This window comes from Cherax quadricarinatus, chromosome 6 (genome assembly GCF_038502225.1).
Source record: "Cherax quadricarinatus isolate ZL_2023a chromosome 6, ASM3850222v1, whole genome shotgun sequence".
NCBI lineage: Eukaryota > Metazoa > Arthropoda > Malacostraca > Decapoda > Parastacidae > Cherax > Cherax quadricarinatus.
This window is the reverse complement of record NC_091297.1, coordinates 28,489,733-28,511,008: the sequence shown is the minus strand read 5'-3', so window position 1 is coordinate 28,511,008 and position 21,276 is coordinate 28,489,733.

Below are 21,276 nucleotides of genomic sequence, written 5' to 3'. Positions count from 1 at the left end.
CTTTTACCTCGGGAAAAACCATTTAAGCTCTACCGATCTTCTCGCTTTGCAGTTAGTGTCCCAGCCAGGTCCCAGGTCTGCTTCACTAACCAGTACGGGATTAATACAAGAAACAACATTTCAGAGCCTGAATCCTTGGGTTTCAGAACACCCAGTCACTCTGCTAGTAGTTTTTCCAGGATATCACACTAGAATCTCTCCGTCTCCTCCTGTCAGTCAGTGTCGATCTCCAAATTCTTCCTGGATGACAATCAGTTGACACCAGTCCTATGGTCCTTCTAGATGACAGTCAGCAGAACACAATTCCTACTTATTAAAAATAAGGACAGTACCTTGGGCAGAAATTATGAGGTTGAATTTCACAGAGGCACTGGCTTAGTGGACCCTAAGACTCTCTGAGGAACGTTTCACTTACTTTTAAAAAAATGATGAGAAGTGGGTATTAATAAAGAGGATATTAACAAGGTCTTGAGGATATCTCTCCAAGAGAGAACCCGCAGTAATGGATTTAAATTAGGCAAGTTTAGATTTAGAAAAGACATAGGAAAGTATTGGTTTGGAAATAGGGTAGTTGATGAGTGGAACAGTCTACCTAGTTGGGTTATTGAGGCTAGGACTTTGGGTAGTTTCAAATTTAGGTTGGATAAATATATGAGTGAGAGGGGTTGGATTTGAGTGGGACTTGCAAATGAGTGGATAGTTATCGGAGCTTATTTCTTGGGTAGCATTGAAAATTGGGTTGGGTAAATGTTTTGTTAGTGGGATGGATTATAAAGAACCTGCCTAGTATGGGCCAACAGGCCTGCTGCAGTGATCCTCCTTTTTTATGTTCTCATGTTCTTATGTTCTCATGTTCTTAAATCAAAGATATTTATCATTCTGTCTGTAAAATAATGGACTTTTTAGTCATTTTTTCTATTTTAGTGATAAGCAGAAAATATTCCTGAAATTGTAAATTAACCTGGAGTAACTACTGGAGTAACTACTGGAGTAACTACTCCCTCAAATGCCTTATTGTTCTGAAATACCTGGCCTCCATGAAATACCTGGCCTCCATAATGTACCTGGCCTCCATAATGTACCTGGCCTCCATAATGTACCTGGCCTCCATAATGTACCTGGCCTCCATGAAATACCTGGCCTTGTAGATGAATGGTTCAGAGAACCGACATGTTGATAAATTAGACACATGTGCAACTCTTGGGTATCTTTATTGAGGAAACGTTTCGCTACACAGTGGCTTCATCAGTCCATACGTAGGAGAAACTTGAAAAACAGGAGGAGAATGAGGTAATCAGTCCCTCAACCTTGAGTCGATGTGTTCAGTCCATGAATCTTGAATAGAATACGGCATATGAGCGGAGAAGCAGCTTATAAACCGTATGGCAGGAGAGGTGCAGCAGTCATAGGTGGTGTCACATTTATCAACATGTCGGTTCTCTGAACCATTCATCTACAAACCTGTCAGACTCTGCAACTTCTTGGGATCTTAATACTTAGGAATTCTTCGCTTGCCTAATTCTTGGGCACGACCTACTTCCACATTGAACAAATGTGACACCACCTATGACTGCTGCACCTCTCCTGCCATACGGTTTATAAGCTGCTTCTCCGCTCATATGCCGTATTCTATTCAAGATTCATGGACTGAACACATCGACTCAAGGTTGAGGGACTGATTACCTCATTCTCCTCCTGTTTTTCAAGTTTCTCCTACGTATGGACTGATGAAGCCACTGTGTGGCGAAACGTTTCCTCAATAAAGATACCCAAGAATTGCACATGTGTCTAATTTATCAAATACTTGGCCTCAATAACGCACCTGGCCTCCATAACGTACCTGGCCTCCATAATGTACCTGGCCTCCATAATGTACCTGGCCTCCATAATGTACCTGGCCTCCATAATGTACCTGGCCTCCATAACGTACCTGGTCTCCATAACGTACCTGGCCTCCATAACGTACCTGGCCTCCATAACGTACCTGGCCTACATAACGTACCTGGCCTCCATAATGTACCTGGCCTCCATAACGTACCTAGCCTCCATAACGTACCTGGCCTCCATAATGTACCTGGCCTCCATAACGTACCTGGCCTCCATAACGTACCTGGCCTCCATAACGTACCTGGCCTCCATAAAGTCCTTTCCTTTTACAAACACAATACAATCTAAAGTCATACGTTAAATAGCATCACATTTATTCCTACTTAAAACTGCTTCCTTACTGACTCCTTTCCTTTCCACAATCTGGGATTTCCTGGTAAAAATCCGTCCAAGATGAATTTACCCTCAGGTACGTTCACCTGAGGAGCTCTATCCATCATCCTCAGTTCCTCGGATATCCATCCTTCAAGCAAGGATAGATATCCCTGTACTAGCGCAATTCCATACAAAATGAGGACTTGCACCTAAGCCTTCCCTTCAGCCAACCCCCAACACGCATGTCATTTTAGAAGAACTTTGAGGTACTTCCCGGCCAAAATAACCTAACAGTTTACATTATAATTAGTTCACACCTACTTATTTCCCTCCTCTATCGACGTCTATCTATCGGATACTTTAAACTGCATCTATGGCATCAATCCAACAACCACCTCATCACAAAGGTAATCAGTGAGGGAGAGAGTGAGTGTGTGTCAGTCGGTGAACCAGAAGAGAGTGAATGGGTGTATACAGTTCTATTTATAACCTCCCAGACATGGTCGTTCAAGTATATTAATGGTAAATAATACTGAGAAGATGACAAATTAGACACATGTGCAACATCTGGGTATCTCTATTACAGAATAAAGATACACAGATGTTGCTTATGTGTCTAATTCATCATTGACGTTCATGCTTAGGCCTATGAGATCCTACCCCATCCTGACTCACTCAATGACCTGACCATGCTGCTGTGTGACCTGACTCACTCCATGACCTGACCATGCTGCTGTGTGACCTGACTGATGACCCGGCCAAATGTTCAGGTATCCTTTCTTTATACTTGGTAAATTATTGAGCCAAATATGACCTTCCAATATTTAAAACAGGATTAGAAAGTTTATTTAGGTACATGTACACATACGTACAGTTTTCATACATAATAACATTCATGAATTATCAAGAATAACCCCAAAAAAGGTCAGCGAAAAGTGACTTATTCGTTTCTTAAATAACAGATTGTCTGGCAGTGCTCGGTATTTTCGTGAATATAATCAAAATAAATTATAATAAAAACTATAACAAAAATTGAAGGAATTTATTTATTGTTTTAGTATTAGAGTAAATTAAAAAGGAGTGTTTTTCTGAATCTTTGAGAATTAATCGTGAATTACTAAATTACTTTGAATACCGCTTCTAAATTACATTTGAACTACTTCTAAATTATTCTGAACAGTGCTGAGAATTGCTTTGTGTATGGCTTCTAATTTCTATAATTTCTATAAATTACATTGATTTCACTGCCATCTGGCATTCTTTGTCACTGCCACCTGGCACTCTTTGTCACTGCCATCTGGCATTCTTTGTCACTGCCACCTGGCACTCTGTATATCACTCCTACCTGGTACTCTTTTTATCACTTCCACCTGGCACTCTTTATATCAGCTACCTGGAACTCTTTATATCACTGCCACCTGGCACTCTTTGTCACTGCCACCTGACACTCATTTAATCACTAGTACTTGGTACTCTCCTTAGTTCCCTACTACCAGCACCATCACCACCATCACCACCACCACCATCACCACCATCACCATCACCACCACCACCAACACCACCATCACCACCACCACCGTCACCACAACCACCATCACCACCATCACCACCACCACCAACACCACCATCACCAACACCACCATCACCACCATCACCAACACCACCATCACCAACACCGCCATCACCAACACCGCCATCACCACCATCACCATCACCAACACCACCACCACCAACACCACCACCACCACCACCACCACCACCACCATCACCAACACCACCATCACCACCACCATCACCACCATCACCAACACCACCATCACCACCATCACCACCACCGCCATCACCACCACCATCACCACCACCATCACCACCATCACCATCACCAACACCACCACCACCAACACCACCACCACCACCACCACCATCACCAACACCACCATCACCACCACCATCACCACCACCACCACCACCAACACCACCATCACTACCACCACCATCACCACCACCACCATCACCAACACCACCATCACCAACACCACCATCACCATCACAAACACCACCACCATCACCACCATCACCATCACAAACACCACCACCATCACCACCATCACCAACACCACCATCACCAACACCACCATCACCACCATCACCACCACCACCACCATCACCAACACCGCCATCACCACCATCACCATCACCAACACCACCACCACCAACACCACCACCACCACCACCACCACCACCACCACCACCACCACCACCACCACCATCACCAACACCACCATCACCACCACCACCACCATCACCACCACCACCATCACCACCACCACCACCACCACCAACACCACCATCACCACCACCATCACCACCATCACCAACACCACCATCACCAACACCGCCATCACCAACACCGCCATCACCACCACCACCATCACCACCATCACCAACACCACCACCACCAACACCACCACCACCACCACCACCACCATCACCAACACCACCATCACCACCACCATCACCACCACCACCACCACCAACACCACCATCACTACCACCACCATCACCACCACCACCATCACCAACACCACCATCACCAACACCACCATCACCATCACAAACACCACCACCATCACCACCATCACCATCACAAACACCACCACCATCACCACCATCACCAACACCACCATCACCAACACCACCATCACCACCATCACCACCACCACCATCACCAACACCACCATCACCAACACCACCATCACCAACACCACCATCACCAACACCACCATCACCAACACCACCACCAACACCACGGCAGACCTCGGCGTGAGTCCCCAGTGAGCTTCTAGACTGGACGGTAAAGAGGCAAAGCTCTTCTGGAAATTACCCGAGCGCGCTGCGAGGGCGTGTGTTGACCCAGCTGCAACACCAGCTGGACCTCTTGTTACACCTGCACTGTACCAGCTGCACCTCTTACACCTACACTGTACCAGCTGGACCTCTTGTTACACCCACACTGTACAGCTGGACCTCTTGTTACACCTACACTGTACCAGCTGGACCTCTTACACCTACACTGTACCAGCTGGACCTCTTGTTACACCCACACTGTACAGCTGGACCTCTTGTTACACCTACACTGTACCAGCTGGACCTCTTACACCTACACTGTACCAGCTGGACCTCTTGTTACACCTACACTGTACAGTTGGACCTCTTATTACACCTACAATGTACCAGCCGAACCTCTTGTTAAACCTACAATGTACCAGCTGGACCTCTTGTTACACCTACAATGTACCAGCTGGACGTCTTGTTACACCTACGATGTACAGCTGGACCTCTTGTTACACTTACAATGTACCAGCTGGACCTCTTGTTACACCTACACTACCAGCTGAACCTCTTGTTACACCTACAATGTACCAGCTGGACCTCTTGTTACACCTGCAATGTACCAGCTGAACTTCTTGTTACACCTACACTGTGCCAGCTGGACCTTTTGTTACACCTACACTGTGCCAGCTGGACCTCTTGTTACACCTACGATATACAGCTGGACCTCTTGTTACACCTACAATGTACCAGCTGGACCTCTTGTTACACCTACAATGTACCAGCTGAACTTCTTGTTACACCTACACTGTGCCAGCTGGACCTTTTGTTACACCTACACTGTGCCAGCTGGACCTCTTGTTACACCTACGATATACAGCTGGACCTCTTGTTACACCTACAATGTACAGCTGAACCTCTTGTTACACCTACACTGTACCAGCTGGACCTCTTGTTACACCCACACTGTACCAGCTGGACCTCTTGTTACACCCACACTGTACCAGCTGGACCTCTTGTTACACCCACACTGTACCAGCTGGACCTCTTGTTACACCCACACTGTACCAGCTGGACCTCTTGTTACACCCACACTGTACCAGCTGGACCTCTTGTTACACCCACACTGTACCAGCTGGACCTCTTGTTACACCCACACTGTACCAGCTGAACCTCGTGTTATACCTACACTGTGCCAGCTGAACCTCTTGCTACACCTACTCTGAACCAGCTGAACCTCTTGTTCCACCCACACTGTATCAGCTGAACCTCTTGCTACACCTACACTGTACCAGCTGGACCTCTAGCACCTACACTGTAACAGCTGGACCTCCTACACCTACGCTGTACCAGATGAACCTCTTGTTACACCTACATTGTACCAGCTGGACCTCTAGCACCTACACTGTAACAGCTGAACCTCTTGTTACACCCACACTGTACCAGCTGAACCTCTTGTTACACCTACATTGTACCAGCTGGACCTCTAGCACCTACACTGTAACAGCTGGACATCTTACACCTACGCTATACCAGCTGAACCTTTTGTTACACCTACACTGTACCAGCTGAACCTCTTGTTACACCCACACAGTACCAGATGAACCTCTTGTTACACCCACACAGTACCAGATGAACCTCTTGTTACACCCACACAGTACCAGATGAACCTCTTGTTACACCCACACAGTACCAGATGAACCTCTTGTTACACCCACACAGTACCAGATGAACCTCTTGTTACACCTACACAGTACCAGATGAACCTCTTGTTACACCCACACAGTACCAGCTGGACCTCTTACACCTACACTGTACCAGCTGGACTTCTAATATTTACACTGTACCAGCTGGACCTCTTACACCTACACTGTACCAGCTGGACCTCTTACACCTACACTGTACCAATTGGACCTCTAACACTTACACTGTACCAGCTGGACCCAAACACTTACACTGTACCAGATGGACCTCTAACACTTACACAGCACCAGGTGGACATCTAACACCTACACTGTACCAGCTGGACAACTAACACTTACATTGTAATAGCTGGACCTCTAACACCTACAGTGAAACTGCTGGACCTCTAACACCTACACTGTACCAGCTGGGCCTTTAACACCTAGACTGTACCAGCTGGACTTCTAATACCTACACTGTACCAGCTGGACCTCTAACACCTACACTGATCCAGCTGGACCTCTTACAACTACACTGTACCAGCTGGACCTCTAACACCTACACTGTACCAGCTGGACCTCTAACACCTACACTGATCCAGCTGGACCTCTTACAACTACACTGTACCAGCTGGACCTCTAACACCTACACTGTACCAGCTGGACTTCTTAAAACTACACTGTACCAGCTGGAAATCTAACACGTACTATTACAACCCAGGATTCCAAATGGCCTGTTACCCCGGGTGTAATGGGAGCAAATAAACACAGTAGAAAAAGTTTAGACTTATATTATCCTTCACCAATTTAGAACAGCAATATGTACACTATGTACAGTGATAAGTATAGTGCACTCCACGGTAAGCAAAGCAGAAATAGAAGCCACAAGATAACAGACCGTGCTTCAACCAGCTCTAGAATGGGAATGACAAGGGCAGACAGGAGAGCGGTATCCACATAACCTCTGCGATTGCCAAAACCATCTTCTTATTGGCTAGAACCTGGTCACTAGTTGAACGACGGGGCCCCATCATCAACTCTTAGCAACCTGGTTCGCTGGTTGGGGGAGATAGCCTGTAAATGAGGGTGTGTACATGCGCCGAATAAAGGTTACGTACTCTTTGCATGCCACACCCCCACCCCGAGATGGCTCAGGATTAGGCTGCCACCTCCCAGTGGTAACCGTGCCGCCATGGCACAAAATAATGGGACCGCCTTTCCTCTCCGCCATCCAACTCATAGATAGAGCTCAGCTTTTCTCGTGACCAAAAGCCAAACCCTAAACTTAGAGTGAGACAGCAGTCAGACAGGCTAGCATAGGTCCAAGATACAGGCGGACGGTAGCCCGCATCCCCTCACTAAAAAAAAAAACCCACACCAGGGGATAAAAAAAAAGAGCGTGAAAAGGGGTTACCACAAATAACATCCTAACCTAAATAATATATTATACTCTAGATAAAGAGTCTGCCAACATATTTTCTTTGCCGGCAATATATTTAATTGAAATATTATATGGTTGCAGCCTTAGCGTCCAGCGCATAAGCCTTGTGTTGTTGTTCTTCATGGCTTGGAGATATACTAGAGGATTGTGATCACTGTAGACTGACCACCTGCGATGTCTGGCCCACATAAACATCGAAATGCTCCAAAGCCAGTACCAGCGCGAGGGCTTCTTTTTCAATGGTAGAGTAAGCCCTCTGATGTGGCTGGAACTTGGCTGAAAAGTATGCTACAGGCTGCAACTCCTTGTTCCAGATTTGTAATAGTACTGCCCCAACCCTAGACTCACAAGCATCAACCTGTAATGAAAAAGGTTTGGAGAAGTCTGGAGACAAGAGAATGGGTGCAGTACACAATAATCTTTTTGCTTTATTAAAAGCAGTGTTACAGTCTGAGGTCCAATTAAAGGGAACTTTGTAACTGGTAAGAGGTAAGAGGGGCTACAATATCTGAGAAATTCTTACAGAATCTTCTGTAAAATCCTATCATGCCTAGGAAACGTTGAAGAGATTTCCTATCACGAGGAACTGGATAATCTTTAATAGAAAGAACTTTAGCAAGTTTAGGTGCAACTTTACCACTACCTACTTCATGGCCTAGAAAAGTGACAGTGGCCTGGCCAAAGGAAGATTTAGATAAATTAACTGTTAAATGGGAACTCTTAAAGGTCTCAAACAGAGCCTTAAGTCTAAGTAGGTGTTGATCCCAAGTATCAGACACCACAACAATATCATCTAGGTATGCTGCCGTGCCTTCAAGTCCTTTAATAGCCTTATGGATAAGTTCCTGGAATGAAGAGGGGGAATTTTTCATTCCGAAGGGGGTAACTGTGTATTGATAATGACCTCCTGGAATTACGAAGGCAGAGATTTCCTTCGCCTTATCTGTCAAAGGTACCAGATAGTAGCCTTTAAGGAGATCGAATTTGGACACAAAAGTAGCCTTACCCACAAAGTCAATTACGTCATCCAGACGAGGAAGAGGGTAAGCATCTGTAATTGTGACCTCGTTCACTTTACGGTAGTCTGTACACATACGAAACCCTCCATCAGCCTTCTTCACAAGGATGCACGGTGAAGCCCATGGACTAGATGACTCCTCCACTAAACCATGCTTTAACAAAAATTCTACTTCCTGCTGAAGCAGCCTTTGCTTTTCAGGATTAGCTCTGTAGGGGGAGAGTTTAATTGGTTTAGAGTTTCCCACATCTACATCATGGTAACCTAACGTACATTTTTTCGGCACATCCGAAAAAATATTAGGATATGACTGTAGAAGCTCAGTTAAATTTGTTGCTTGCATTTCAGATAATCCCTCCATTAAAGGGCTAGGATCCTTGAGGAGGACAGAATTTGAAAGTTTAATATTAATTTCAGAGATAGAGTGCAAAGAGTCAGAGTTGTCCTCAGAGGTAGAGGACAGAGTCATTACTGGGAATTTATCTGGTGTATGAAAGGCCTTTGATTAATGTGGTAAGTTTTAGTTTTTAAGGTCTTATCAATGGGAGCTACCACATAATTTACATCAGATAATCTACTTACAATCTGCATAGGTCCCGTAAATCTAGCTTTCAAGGTGTGGCCAGGTATAGGTTCCTGCACCAACACCTTGTCTCCTGGATGGAAGGAGCGGAATTGTGCACTTCTGTCATACCTCTGTTTCATCTTACTTTGAGCTGTCTTTAGGTTAGCCTTGGCTAACTGACGTGCCACCTGCAACCTTGAAGACGGATTGTAGAGTGTTGAGCTAACGTCTTCTCCCATCCATCCTTCTTTGAGCACCCGAAGAGGACCTCGTACATTGTGCCCAAAGATCAGCTCAAACGGACTATACCCTGTAGACTCTTGCACCGTCTCTCGTACTGAGAACAGCAACAAAGGTAGAGATTCATCCCAGTCTGTAGGGAAGTGCATGCAAAAACTTCTCATCATTGTTTTTAATGTCTGGTGGAATCTTTCCAAGGCGCCTTGGGACTGAGGATGATAGGCAGTGGATAAGTTGTGGATTATCCCTAACCTAGTTAATACTTCCCTAAATGCTTTGGCAGTGAAGTTAGTACCTTGATCACTTTGAATAGTTTTAGGAATGCCAAAACAAGAAATGAATTTTGTTAAAGCTTTGAGAATAGCTTTAGTATTAATACTACGCATGGGAATTGCTTCAGGATATCTGGTTACTTTATCCATAATCTTAAATAAATATTGATTTCCAGACTTTGACCTAGGTAGTGGACCTACACAATCTATAATTAAATCTGCAAAAGGTTCTCCATCAGCAGGTATAGGTTGGAGAGGTGCAGGTTTAATGGAATGTCCAGGTTTTCCAACTTTCTGACATTCTCGGCAACACCTAATATGATTCTTCACATCTTTCTTTAATTTTGGCCAATAAAATTTTTTTGTGATTCTATACAAGGTTTTTGTAATTCCTAAGTGACCTCCTAATGACGTATTATGAGCTATATTTAATATTTGAGGTCTATACTTTGTTGGAACCACTAACCTGTCATACAATTGCCGGCCCTCTATCTCCTTACCAGTCTCAGTGCAGATCAAATAATCGTTTTTAACTTCATACTTGACCGGATGACCCAAAGAGGATTTACCCATGGCTGCCTCAAAAGCGAATTTTAAAGAAGGGTCCTTTCGTTGTTCCTCCCGGAAGGACAGTCCCTCGGGCATGGAAACAGACATCTGGCAATCCTGCAACCTGGGAATAGGAAGGCTTGATCGGGGTCTGTTCACTTGATCTACGAGGCTCTGGCCAGTTTTCCTCGTAAAACAATGTGGCTATTCCGAGATCGGAGTCGTCCAAGGATAGGTCAACATTCTCTCCAGACAACCCTTGGGATGTTGCCCGAGTTATGGCCAACACCGGAGAAGAATTAATCATTATAGGTTCAGGACACGAACTAACAGTAGTAATGTTATTACCCAGTAACAACACTGCATCTTTCATGGGGAATCCTTTTGAGACACCTACAGTCAAGTACCCAGTGTAATATTTGCACTATACATAAATTTTATGCAAAGGAACAGAATATATAGCTCCTCCAAATGCTTCCAATAAAACAGAGGAATTCAAATAAGCATTCTCTGAAAGGGGTAATATTCCCTCTCTTACAAGTGAGCAATATGCTCCAGTATCTCTAAAGGTCTTTACTTTAGTTGTTTCTGAGTTTTCCTGAAGGGAAATAAGGCTCTTGCAATAATAAGGGGCCATACCTTTTTCTACTTCTCTAGGGGACATGTTACTAGGGATATTAGAGATTTTCCCAATGGGTTGGGGTTTATGGGGGCAGTTGGGACTGATGTGACCTACTTTATTGCACCTGAAGCAGACGACAGGCTTGCCCTTTACTCCCTGTTGACGTTGCAAATGGTGTCGTTCTGGCTGGTGTCTCTCTGGATACTGTTGTCGAGATGCACCATGAGTACTTTGCCTCTCCGCAGGTGGACCATATGTTGAGAAGCGTGGCTCACCAGGTGACTTGGTTGGCTGACGTAGACGTTCTCCCTCCGGCTGGCACTTCATTCTCCAAGGTTGACGATCTCTGCTCATGCCAGGCTGTTGAAAAGAGAGACGGGACCGCTCGGACAAGGAGCGGTTAGTTTCGAAGGTATCAGCCAACCTGGCTGCCTCCTGCAGAAAGACTCGAACCTCTGGTCCCACAGACTCCAGCAGGTTATCAATCAGAATAAGCTGCACCAGCTCCTCAAAGGTAGAGACACCACTTGCTTTATACCAGCTGGTAAAAGCTTTGGTTTGCTGTCTCACAAAGTCCACTAGGGATTGACCAAGCTGCCGCCTGCTTAATTTAAAACGCTTGCGATATTTGGCTGGGATACATGTATATGCTCCCAACACTGTGGTCTTCACTACTTGATAATCAGAGAATTCAGCGTCATTTAATACTGACGTAAATTCCTGTGCCTTACCCGATAATGCTGTATGAACCAACGATGCCCAATGCTGTTCCGGCCACCTCAAGGCTCGAGCCTGATTTTCGAAGCTTTCGAAAAATTGCTCTGGTTCGGCCTCATTGAAGCGGGGAACAAACTGTACTGCTTTTTGTAAACTAAAATCATTTACAGAATGCGAAAACTGCCTCCTTTCTCTTCCCCTATCAAATTCTTCCCTTGTGAATGCTCTCTGTTCCCTAGTTTGCTCAAAATTGATTTTTGCCAGCTCAAGTGCCAACGACGCTGATTCACCCTGAGACAACCCAGCTGCACTATACTGACCATTTTGCTCCGTAGGTGTATCATCTTCCTCGTGCGAGAACATAGGAGTTTTTACCCTAGCTCCCGTAGAGGGAGGAGTCTGATGTGCCATCTCTTCTTCTATAAGTTTGTCAGCAATCAGTGAACGCAGTTGCGCTGCTGTGAGAGTGCGTTTGTATTTAATGCCAATGGAACGAGCAATTTGCCAACAACGCTGTAGGGACAATTTAGGTAGGTTATGCAAAGTATATGCCGACACCAGACGTCTGACTCGTCTAGGTGGCATAAGTTATTCGCTATGCACAGTAAGATTGCAGAATACCCCAACGTAACACGTTAATTTGCAGAACACGCTTAGCTATGCACAGTACGATTGCAGAATACGCATACAAGCAAAGCCGACTGCAAAATTCTCCACACCGAACAGGCTAGTAACAACTGACACGCAAAATTTGTAAAGCAATGCCAGACAGCTACACTGTTCTAGAAGATTGACCGTAGCGAAGCGAGCACACCGAACAAGCTAGTAGCGAGCTGTTGAACGATCACACAATAGCAAGGCTGACCATAACAAAGCAACTGACACGCAAAATTTGTAAAGCAATGCCAGACAGCAAGCTGCACAATGTTCCTGCTACGAGCTTCACCCTAAACTCAACCGTTTCTCTAAGTCCAGCTCCAGCTCCCGGACAGGCTACCCATATTACAACCCAGGATTCCAAATGGCCTGTTACCCCGGGTGTAATGGGAGCAAATAAACACAGTAGAAAAAGTTTAGACTTATATTATCCTTCACCAATTTAGAACAGCAATATGTACACTATGTACAGTGATAAGTATAGTGCACTCCACGGTAAGCAAGGCAGAAATAGAAGCCACAAGATACCAGACCGTGCTTCAACCAGCTCTAGAATGGGAATGACAAGGCCAGACAGGAGAGCGGTATCCACATAACCTCTGCGATTGCCAAAACCATCTTCTTATTGGCTAGAACCTGGTCATTAGTTGAACGACGGGGCCCCATCATCAACTCTTAGCAACCTGGTTCGCTGGTTGGGGGAGATAGCCTGTAAATGAGGGTGTGTACATGCGCCGAATAAAGGTTACGTACTCTTTGCATGCCACACGTACACTGTACCAGCTGGAACTCTAACACCTACACTGTACCAGCTGCACTTCTTACACCTACACTGTACCAGGTGGACCTCTTACAACTATACTGTACCAGCTGGTCCTCTAGCACCTACACTGTGCCAGCTGAACCTCTAACACCTACACCATACCAGCTGAACCTCTAACACCTACACTGTACCAGCTGAACCTCTAACACCTACACTGTACCAGCTGGACCTCTAACACCCACACTGTACCAGCTGGATTTCTAACACCTACACTGTACCAGCTGGCCCTCAAACACCTACACTGTAACAGCTGGACCTCTAACACCTATACTGTAGCAGCTGGACCTCTAACACCTATACTGTACCAGCTGGACCTCTAACACCTACTCTGTACCAGCTGGACCTCTAACACCTACACTGTACTAGCTGGACTTCTAACACCTACACTGTACCAGCTGGACTTCTAACACCTACACTGTACCAGCTGAACCTCCAACACCTACACTGTACCAGCTGGACCTCTAACACCTACACTGTACCAGCTGGATTTCTAACACCTACACTGTACCAGCTGGCCCTCAAACACCTACACTGTACCAGCTGGACCTCTAACACCTATACTGTAGCAGCTGGACCTCTAACACCTATACTGTACCAGCTGGACCTCTAACACCTACTCTGTACCAGCTGGACCTCTAACACCTACACTGTACCAGCTAGACATCTAACACCTACACTGTACCAGCTGGACCTCTAACACCTACACTGTACCAGCTGGACCTCTAACACCTACACTGTACCAGCTAGACATCTAACACCTACACTGTACCAGCTGGACCTCTAACATCTACACTGTACCAGCTGGAGCTCTAACACCTACACTGTACCAGCTGAACCTCTAACACCTACACCGTACCAGCTGGACCTCTAACATCTACACTGTACCAGCTGGAGCTCTAACACCTACACTGTACCAGCTGAACCTCTAACACCTACACTGTACCAGCTGGACCTCTAACACCTACACTGTACCAACTGGACCTCTAACACCTATACTTTACCATTTGGACCTCTGACACCTACACTGTACCAGCTGGACCTCTAACACCTACACTGTACCAGCTAGACCTCTAACACCTACACTGTACCAGCTGGACTTCTTACACCTACACTGTACAAGCTGGACCTCTTATAACTATACTGTACCAGCTGGTCCTCTAGCACCTGCACTGTACCAGCTGAACCTCTAACACCTACACTGTACCAGCTGGACCTCTTACAACTACAGAGTACCAGCTGGACCTCTAACACCTAAACCATACCAACTGAACCTCTAACACCTATATTGAACTAGCTGGACCTCTAACACCTACACTGTACCAGCTGAACCTCTAACACCTACACTGTACCAGCTGGACCTCTAACCCCTACACTGTACCAGCTGGACCTCTAACACCTGCACTGTACCAGCTGGACCTCTAACACCTAATCTGTACCAGCTGGACCTCTAACACCTACACTGTACCAGCTGGACCTCTAACACCTACACTGTACCAGCTGGACCTCTATCACCTACACTGCACCAGCTGGACCTCTAACACCTACACTGTACCAGCTGGGCCTTTACACCTACTCTGTACCAGCTGGACCTCTAACACCTACACTGTACCAGCTGGACATCTAACACCTACACTGTGCCAGCTGAACCTCTAACACCTACACTGTACCAGTTGGACCTCTGTCACCTATATTGCACCAGCTGGACCACTAACACCTACACTGTACCAGCTGGACCTCTAACACCTACACTGTACCAGCTGGACCTCTAACACCTACACTGTACCAGCTGGACCTCTGACACCTACACTGTACCAGCTGGACCTCTAGCACCTACACTGTACCAGCTGGACCTCTAACACCTACACTGCAACAGCTGGACCTCTAAAACCTACGCTGTACCAGCTGGACCTCCAACACCTACACTGCACCAGCTGGACCTCTAACACATACACTGTACCAGCTGGACCTCTAACACCTACACTGTACCAGCTGGACCTCTAACACCTAGACTGTACCAGCTGGACCTCTAACATCTGCACTGTACCAGCTGGCCATCTAATACCTACACTGTACCAGCTTTACCTCTAACACCTACACTGTGCCAGCTGGACCTCTAACACCTACACTGTACCAGCTGGACCTCTAACACCTACACTGTACCAGCTGGACCTCTAACACCTACACTGTACCAGCTGGACCTCTAACACCTACACTGTACCAGCTGGACCTATAACACCTACACTGTACCAGCTGGACCTCTAACACCTACACTGTACCAGCTGGCCTTCTAATACCTACACTGTACCAGCTGGACCTCTAACACCTACACTGTACCAGCTGGACCTCTAACACCTACACTGCACCAGCTGGACCTCTAACACCTACACTGTACCAGCTGGCCCTCTAACACGTACACTGTACCAGCTGGACCTCTAACACATATACTGTACCAGCTACACCTCTAACACCTACACTGTACCAGCTGGGCCTTTACACCTACTCTGTACCAGCTGGACCACTAACACCTACACTGTACCAGCTGGACATCTAACACCTACACTGTGCCAGCTGAACCTCTAACACCTACACTGTACCAGCTGGACCTCTGTCACCTACATTGCACCAGCTGGACCACTAACACCTACACTGTACCAGCTGGACCTCTAACACCTACACTGTACCAGCTGGACCTCTAACACCTACACTGTACCAGCTGGACCTCTAGCACCTACACTTTACCAGCTGGACCTCTAACACCTACACTGCAACAGCTGGACCTCTAACACCTACACTGTACCAGCTGGACCTCCAACACCTACACTGCACCAGCTGGACCTCTAACACATACACTGTACCAGCTGGACCTCTAACACCTACACTGTACCAGCTGGACCTCTAACACCTAGACTGTACCAGCTGGACTTCTAACACCTGCACTGTACCAGCTGGCCATCTAATACCTACACTGTACCAGCTTTACCTCTAACACCTACACTGTGCCAGCTGGACCTCTAACACCTACACTGTACCAGCTGGACCTCTAACACCTACACTGTACCAGCTGAACCTCTAACACCTACACTGTACCAGCTGGACCTCTAACACCTACACTGTACCAGCTGGACCTCTAACACCTATACTGTACCAGCTGGACCTATAACACCTAGAAGCCTACTGTGTAGGCGAAACGTTTCGGAATAAAGTTGCCTAACTGTTGCCTATGTGTCTTACCTACCAACCTCTCGGTATTGTATACCATTATGATATTCATCTTGTCAGACACTGCAACACATGGCCTCTTGGTACAAAAAACGCCTTTCAAGTGAGAACTGTTGGATCTGAGAGGGACCTGACCTCTCAGTGGCTACACTCTCACTACTACTACTACTACTACTCTGCACCTCTCCTTCCGACAGTATTTAAGTCTCCGCACTGTCGCTTGATCTTCAGATAGTTCCTGACTATGGAACTGAACTTCTCCAGGCCGAGGGACTGACAACCTCAAATTCTACGACTTCAAGGGTGATGGACTGATTACATCGTCTTCACATCTCTACTGTTCCTGCCTACTTTCTGTATTCGACTGAAGAAGCCTACTGTGTAGGCGAAACGTTTCGGAATAAAGTTGCCTAACTGTTGCCTATGTGTCTTACCTACCAACCTGTCGGTGTTGTATACCATTATGATATTCATCTCTAGGATTGGCAGGCTTCAGCATCGCTAGAGCTGGCAGATTTCAGCATCGCTAGGACTAGCAGGTTTCAGAATCGCTGGGACTGACAGACTTCAGCATCGCTACGACTGGCAGACTTCAGCATCGCTCGGACTGCTAGACTTCAGCATCTCTTGGACTGACAGGCTTCAGCATCGCTAGGGCTGGCAGATTTCAGCATCTCTAGGACTGGCAGATTTCAGCATCGTTGGGACTGACAGACTTCAGCATCGCTACGACTGGCATTCTTAACAGCTTAACACCTCTGGCATTGACCCACCCCAACTCCCTTCCTCCTTCTCTCTCTCTCTCTCTCTCTCTCTCTCTCTCTCTCTCTCTCTCTCTCTCTCTCTCTCTGTTTTATACAGGGTTTGATAAGGTTAGGTTAAGGATCCCTAGCTTTATTGACAAGCTATTTACAGGTTAAGGATTCCTGACTTTATTGACAAGCTAAGAGCTGTTACCTACATCAGCTTATTTGAAAGCATTTTCATTGTTACGACATACAAGTAGGGAAAAGGATGAAGTTAGAGCCATCTGTGGGCCAGAATTTTCATTAGATCATCTGACTTTATCTCGTTGACATAATGCTGTACGAATGTGTTACATACTCGAGTCATCCTTTGGATAAATAATCTCCGATGAAGTGATGTTCTGGAGAAGGGTACAGCCAGAGTGAAGTTGCTGCTTTCTGCCCGTCTTGTGGCATAGAAGCTTGCTTCACGTTCTCCTCGAAGTGGATCTAAGTGTAGTACTTTGACATTAACAGTAAGGCCACCCACATCCCTCCTGTGTTGAAGGCTCTGCTGAAATGACAGATTTATCCAGGATGGGTCCAGGCGAGAGATGAGACGTCTTGCTCTGTTCTCTACTTTGTCAAGCAGTCGCAGATGAGGGGAAGAAAGTAAACCAAGAAAGTGGAGCAGGACCCTATGTCTAGCCCTTATACAGTGTCATATGGACTACGCTTGCTCTTCATGGTACTCTGCCTTGACAAAAAAAAACCTGAAAGATAGACTGCAAATCACCCAGAACAAAATTGTAAGATTCATCCTGGACCTGGGTCCAATAGAGCATGTAGGCCAGGATGAATTACAGCAGTTGGATATGCTGAATGTTGAAGACAGAGTTAAACAACTGAAGCTAAATCATGTTTATAAAATTGCTCACGAACTGTGTCCAGAATATCTTGCTGTCAGTTTTGTCAAGGTTGGGAACCAAAGAAATCATAGTACTAGGGGGAGAGAACACAACTTTGTAGTACCCACAGTCAGTGGCCAAGCTTCAAACACCTTTTATTGTACAGCAATAAAGAAATGGAACAGACTTCCTACATATGTCAAAGCCAGTCATAGCATGAACCAGTTCAAGAAGAGTGCCAAAAGGTGTCTGATGAATGTAGCTACAGAAAGGGAGGGGAATGATTTTTTATTTTTTAGCTAACACACGTGTAATTTTACCTTATTCCTACTAATGACTCTCGTATTGTAGATAGTCTTAATGACCCTCGTGTAGTAGACAGTCTTCTTAGTATGATAATAAGATGTAATCTTCATTATAGAATAATAAAATATTATAACGTTTATATTATAATAATAAGGTAAAAGGACCCCAATGGAAATAAGTCACCCTGTCTGACTATTTTGGGTTATCCCAGGTTCTCTACACATATGCTGCTATGTATGACAATCTATGTAACTGCATTTGTGTATACCTGAATAAACTTACTTACTCAAGGTGTGAGCGTACTTGTGCCTCATACAGAATCTCGCAACCCCTAATGTCAAGCAGATGCGAGATAGGGCGAAGTGCAGTAAGTTTCCTGGCTGCCTTGTTTACAAGATTTACAACATAGTTCTTCATGGTCAGTTTGGAGTCAAATTTTACCCCAAGGATGGATGGGTGAATGGGAGGGTGTTGGCACCCCAAGGTGCCAACACCATCCCATTCATCCTTACTACTGTTCTGTCATTACCATCATGGTGCCTAGAGACTATCATCATTTGTGTTTTCTCAGGTGCAAATGTTACTTGCCATCTATTTCCCCAAGCTGATATAGCTCTTAGCTGGTGATTGATGTAGCTTAGAGTAGCTGGCATTTCTTCTCTTGGATAAGTGAATGTCAGTGTACATATGCATGGGATTCTGGGATGAGATGAAGGTCATTAAAGCAGACATTCCATAACAATGGTCCCAGCATGCTTCCTTGTGGAACACTTGCCCCAATAGGATTTCTTGCTGATTCCGTTCCATTGAGAACTACCCTTAGAGGTCTACCATGAAGGTAATCACTGAGGAGACAGCGTAGATCCTGCAATTCCCAGAGCTTGCAGTTTTGCTAAGAGGCCCTGGTGCCACACCCGGTCGAAAGCACCAGCAATGTCCAGTGCTACCACACAGCTGTCTTAGGATTAATCCAGTGACTGGTGCCACTTAGTGGAGAGGTTAAACAACATATCAGCAGAAGAGTAACCTTTCCTGAAGCCATATTGACGGTCACAAAGTAGTGAGTGGTAGTCAAAAATCTCTGTCATTTGTCTTGAGATTATTGTCTCAAGGATCTTACCAATGATTGACATAAGTGACACTGGTTTGTAATTGCTGATTTCTGCTCTGCTCTTCTTTTTGTAAACAGGGACTACATTTGCCTCTTTCCACAGAGAAGGTCATTTACACTGTACTAGGCAGTGCTGAACTGATGAAGCCACTGTGTGGCGAAACGTTTCTTCAGTAAAGATTCCCATATGTTGCTGTCGGTTTAAAACCGACAAGTGAAGATGTGCTGGTCTGCACATCTCACCAATCTTGGGCTCAACTTGTCTGGGCCCAGAGCCTTTTCTTGATCAAGCGATTTAAGAACGAAATACACCTTCTCCTGCCTTATTGTCACCACTGACAGTTTTGACACAGTTCTTGCAGCTAGCCAAGGAGGGTCCCTTGCTAGATCAGGAACTTGCATTTTGGTAGCAAAGTGTTCTACAAAGAGGTCCGCTTTCTCTTGACTGCTAGTAGAGGTGGTCCCATCCTGTCGATTTAGAGGTGGAATGAGTTCATTAGGCAGATAACCTTGTTTGTCCTTGACCAGGGACCACCAGGTTTTGGAGCCTACTCTACCTGATGCTACCTTCCTTTTTGTGTCCACCTCCCATTTAGCGATGGCCAACTTTTGAACGTCACCCTTATGCCTACAGGCTTGCCTGTGCAAGTTTCTGTTATAGGTGGTAGGATGTTTCTTATACCTTCCCCATGCCTTGTACTTAGCAGTAGCAGCCTCTCTACAACGAAAACAAAATCAAGGTTGATCTGTAGGCTTCGTCACATATTGCAGGTGAGGAATGTGTTCTTGTTGTAGATTAAGGATGTGTCCAGTGAAGGCTTTCACTTGGTTGTCAACATCCCCTTGGAGAAGAGCATTCCAATCGGTGGTGGCGAGCTCAGAGCAAAGGGCTGGCCAATTACTTCTTTCCCATAGCCAGGTTGTGCGTGTGGACTCCTCACCTCGTTCTGTTGAGATCTTAAGTGTCGTAAAAACAGCCTTGTGATCAGATGATCCAGCGTAGCCGAGGAGTTGACAAGTGACTATACCTTCTGCCAGATCACTCACTACTGTGTCAAGGGAGGAGCCAGAGATGTGAGTAGGGAAATCAACAAAGTTTCTCATGTGAAATACTGCAAGACGGTCATCAAAGTCCCTCTGTATGAGGTGTTGGTTGAGGTCACCAACAATTATGATATGTTGACGTTTGTGTTGCAGAAGAAGGGAGTCCACATTTTCCATTAGGAAGTTGATGGGGTCTGCATGTTGCCACTGAGGTCTGTACATCTCTCTCTCTCTCTCTCTCTCTCTCTCTCTCTCTCTCTCTCTCTCTCTCTCTCTCTCTCTCTCTCTCTCTCTCTTCCACCAAAGTTATCTTTTTCTTGTAAAGATTATTCCTCTAAAATCC